This window comes from Penaeus japonicus, unplaced genomic scaffold (genome assembly GCF_977035675.1).
Source record: "Penaeus japonicus unplaced genomic scaffold, GWHDUDI00000001_assembly GWHDUDI00000040, whole genome shotgun sequence".
NCBI lineage: Eukaryota > Metazoa > Arthropoda > Malacostraca > Decapoda > Penaeidae > Penaeus > Penaeus japonicus.
Window position 1 is genome coordinate 23,669,862 of NW_028234442.1, and position 4,992 is coordinate 23,674,853.

Genomic DNA, 4,992 nt, shown 5'->3' on the forward strand with positions numbered 1-4,992 from the left:
TTAGATTGGTTCAGTCTGGTCTAGGTTAAGTTAGGTTAGATTAGATTAGGTTAGATAAAATTAGATTAAGTTAATTTCGATTAGATTAGGTTTGTTTGGTTTAGTCTAGCTTAAGTTAGGTTAAGTTTGGTTTACTAACTTATATCTAGCTTTATGACGTGTATGTTAGCTATGGATGTATTTGTAAAATATAGACATGTATGTCATATATGGGCGTATATGTAATATATGGGCGTATATGTTAAATATAGACGTACATGTCATATATGGGCGTATTTGTATTATATGGGTGTATATGTAATATATGGGCGTATATATAATATATGGGCGTATATGTAATATATGGGCGTATATGTAATATATGGGCGTATATGTAATATATGGGTGTATATGTAATATATGGGCGTATATGTAATATATGGGCGTGTATGTAATATATGGGCGTATATGTAATATATGGGCGTATATGTAATATATGGGTGGGTATGTAATATGTAGGCATATATCTAAAATATGCACATATATGTAATGTACGGACGTAAATGTAAAATATGTATGTATATATAATATACAGACATATATATGTAAAATATTGATGTGCATGTAAATGAACGTAAATGGAAAATGTGGACGTATATGTATTTTATGTATGTACATGCAGATTATGGATGTATATGTAATATATGGAATTATATGTAAAATGTGGATGTATATGTATGTAATGTATTGTCGTATATGTAAAATATGGACATATGTGTATATAATATATTCATTTATATGTAATCTTAGTTTAGCTTAGCTTTGGTCTCGTCAGGTTAGGCTAACTTAGCTTAGCTTAGGTTAAGTTAGGTTTGGTTAGGCTAATTTAGCTTAGCTTAGGTTAAGTTAGGTTTGGTTAGGCTAACTTAGCTTAGCTTAGGTTAAGTTAGGTTAGGTTAGGCTAACTTAGCTTAGATTAGGTTAAGTTAGGTTTGGTTAGGCTAACTTAGCTTAGCTTAGGTTAAGTTAGGTTAGGTTTGATTTGGTTAGGTTAGATTAGGTCAGGTTAGATTAGATTAGGTTAGAGTTAGAATTAGTTGAAGTGAAGTTCGAAAAGATTAGATTAGGTTAGAATTAGTTTAAGTGAAGTTCGAAAAGATTAAATTAGGTTAGAATTAGTTTCAGTGAAGTTCGAAAAGATTAGATTAGGTTAGAATTAGTTTAAGTGAAGTTCGAAAAGATTAGATTAGGTTTGGTTAAGTTTAATGTTAAGTTAGGTTGGGTTGCATTGGTTTGTGTTAGCTTGGCTTAGGTTAGGTTATGTTTACAAAAAAAAAAAAAAAAAAAAAAAAAAAATCTAGCTCTATGACTTATATGAAAAATATGGATTTATGTCAAAAATGGGCGTAGATGTAATATATGGGCATTTATGTTATATATGGGCGTATATGTAATATAGTGTAAATGTTATGTATGGGCGTATATGTTATATGTGGATATATAGTATATGTGGGTGTATATGTAATAAATGGGTGTATAAATAAGTGTATATATAATATATGGGCGTATGTGTAATATATGGGCGTATATGTAATATGTGTTTATATATGTAAAATATGGATGTATATGTAATATATGGACATATATGTAAATATTGACATACATATAATATATGGATGTATATGTTATATTTGGGCTCATATTTAATAAATGGGCATATATATATATATATATATATATATATATATATATATATATATATATATATATATATATATAAAAGATTAGATTAAATTAGATTAGATTAAGTTAGGGTAGTTTAGGTTTACAAACTTGTATCTAGCTCTATGATATATAAGTAAAATATGGGTGTATGTGTGAAATATGGATGTATATGTCATACATAGCTGAATATGTAATATATGGGCGTATATATGATATATGGGCATATATGTATAATGGTGTATCTGTTATGTATGGGCATATGTCTAATATAAGAGCGTATATGTAATATATGGGTGTATATGTTATATATGGGCATATATATGATATAATGGCATATATGTAATATATGGGCATATTTGTAAAATATGCCCATATATGTAATAGAAGGACATACATATAAAATTCAGATTCATATGTATTATATGGACATTTATGGTCGTATATGTGATATATGGGTGTATATGTAAAATAAGAACGTATATGTATGTAATATATGGAAGTATGTGTAATATATGGACATACATGTAAAATTTCAATATATATGTAATATATGGACATAAATATGAAATAAGGACGTTTATGTAAAATATATTTGCAAATAATATATGGGTGTAAATGTAATAGATAAACGTACATGTAAAATATGAATGTGTATGTAAAATATTGGTGTATATGTAATATATGGATGTAAATGTAAATTGTGGACGTATTTGTGATAGAAGGATGTACATGTAAAGTATATATAGATATGTAAAATATGGGTGTATATCTATAGAATATCTGGACACATATAAAATACATAGCTGTATATGTAAAATATCCACATGGTAGTACAGGGTATGTGATATATGTATGTATATGTATTACATGTAATATATGAACTTATCTGTAAAATATGGACGTATACGGTCTTGTATGTAATATACGGACACATATGTATTAAATGTATGGATGTGTATGTAATATATGGACATATATGTAAAAGATGGATGTTTCTGTAAAATATGGAGGTATATGTAATCCATGGACATATATATAATATGTATGTAGAATATTGGCATATATGTTGAATATGTACATATTTGTAAAATATGGATGTATATGAATAAGATATCTGGACATTTGTGTAATATATTATATATGGACGTTTCTGTAAAATATGGACATATATTACGTAATGTATTGATGTATATGTAATATATGGACATATATGTAAATATAAACATATTTATATGCAATATATATATATATATATATATATATATATATATATATATATGTATATATATATATATACATATATATATATACATATTTATTTCCATATACATATATAAATATATATATATATATATATATATATATATATATATATATATATATATATATGTTTATATATGCGTCCATCCCATCATTTAAGATCTCCTCCACCTTCTAGAACAGCGCGTTCTCCTCTTTAAGCGGCTTACTAACAGTGCCACCAGTGCCTCCATCGGTCAGTCATAGACCATCTCTCTCCAGCCCTCAGTCAGCTTTCTTAGACCACCTTACAGCCTCTATAAAAAAAAAAATCCACCATAAAGTGCTGCGGTACAATCTTCGGTGTGCCACCTCCACCAGAAGAGTGAACAGAACCTCCTTCAGTAGTGGAGAGCATACGCGCCAACGGTTCCTACCTTGGCGTCAAGTGTCTGCTATGCTCATGTCCTGAGAGCCTCACTTGACCCCCTTGACCCCCTTGCGCCCCGTCCTCCTCCTCTTCGACCCGGCGCCCGCACCCTCGTCATCATGGTGACCTCCACCCTGCAGCGTCTTCGAAGATCTTGATGTCCCTGTGGCTGAGGTTGATTACGGGCCGCCCGCCTCCCTGGAGGATTGCTCGACCTCAGGTCACCCTCACGCCCACCATTTCCGCCTCTCCAGAACCACTTGCCCTGCAACACGTCGCCACCCTCTCCTCCTCCATCTCTGCCGTGCATCGCATCTATGTGGATGATATGACAGCGTGACACGAGTATTACTATTAGTATTACTATTATGAGTAATGGGCTAATATATTATTATTATATTACATTATTATATATATAATATATTATATTATGATTATATAATAATAGTAATAATATATTTGTATTACTATTAGTATTATTAGTAATGGGCTAATGAATGTACCAGGCTTGTCGCTCTATCAGCGTAATTAATGGATGAAAACAATCTCTCTCTCCCTCTCTCTCTTCTTCGTTTGCGTATCACTCTCTTTCTCTCTTCCTCCGCTCTATCTATATCATTCTGTCTCTCTCTTCTCTACTTTTCTGTCACCTTTGCCTCGTCACTCTTCTGCTGTCTCTCTCTTCTCCTCTCGCTCTTCTTCTCTATCCTCTCTCCTCTGTTCCTATCTTGTTCTCCACCCCCGTGTCTCTCTTCCTCTTGTCTCTCTCTCATTTCGCCTATCTACACTTCCGCTCCACTCTATCTCTCTCCTATATAGATAATAATATATATATATTATTAGATATATGAATTTTATTTATATGATATATATATATATATATATATATATATAATATATAATTACTAGATATATATAATATATATGTGTGGGTGTGGGTGTGGTCTTATTTTAACCTCTAACCCTTCTGTTTCTCTCCCCTCTTTCCTTTCACGCTTCACTCTCTTGCCACTCCCCTCCTCTCCTCCTCACTATTCTTTCTTTCTCTTCTCATCCGCGCTCTTAACTCTCTGTTGTCTCCGTAAGAAGAGAAAGATATTATTAGTAATGGCTAATGAATGTACCAGGCTTGTCGCCTGATCAGCGTCATAAGGGATGAAAAAATCTCTCCTCCTCTCCTCTCTCTCTTCTTCGTTTTGCGTATCACTCTCATTCCTCCTCTTCCCCGCCTATCTATATCATTCGGTCTCTCTCACTTCGCTGGTCTCCTTTGCCTCTCACTCTGTCTGTCTGTCCTCTCATCTCTCTCCACTTCTCATCTCTCTCCTCTCTCTCACTCTGTTTCTATCGTTGCTCCCGCCCGTTTGTCTCTTTCTTTTTCTCTCTCTCATTCCCCTATCTATCACTTTCCGCACCACGCTATCCTCTCTCTCTATATATATATAAATAGATATATAGTATATATATATATAATTAATAATATTATAATATATATATATATATATATAAATATAATATATATATATATAATATATAATGTGTGTGTGGTGTGTGTTGTCTTTATTTACCTCTACCCTTTCCTGTTTCTCTACCTCTCCTTCCTTTCTCTCTCACTCTCT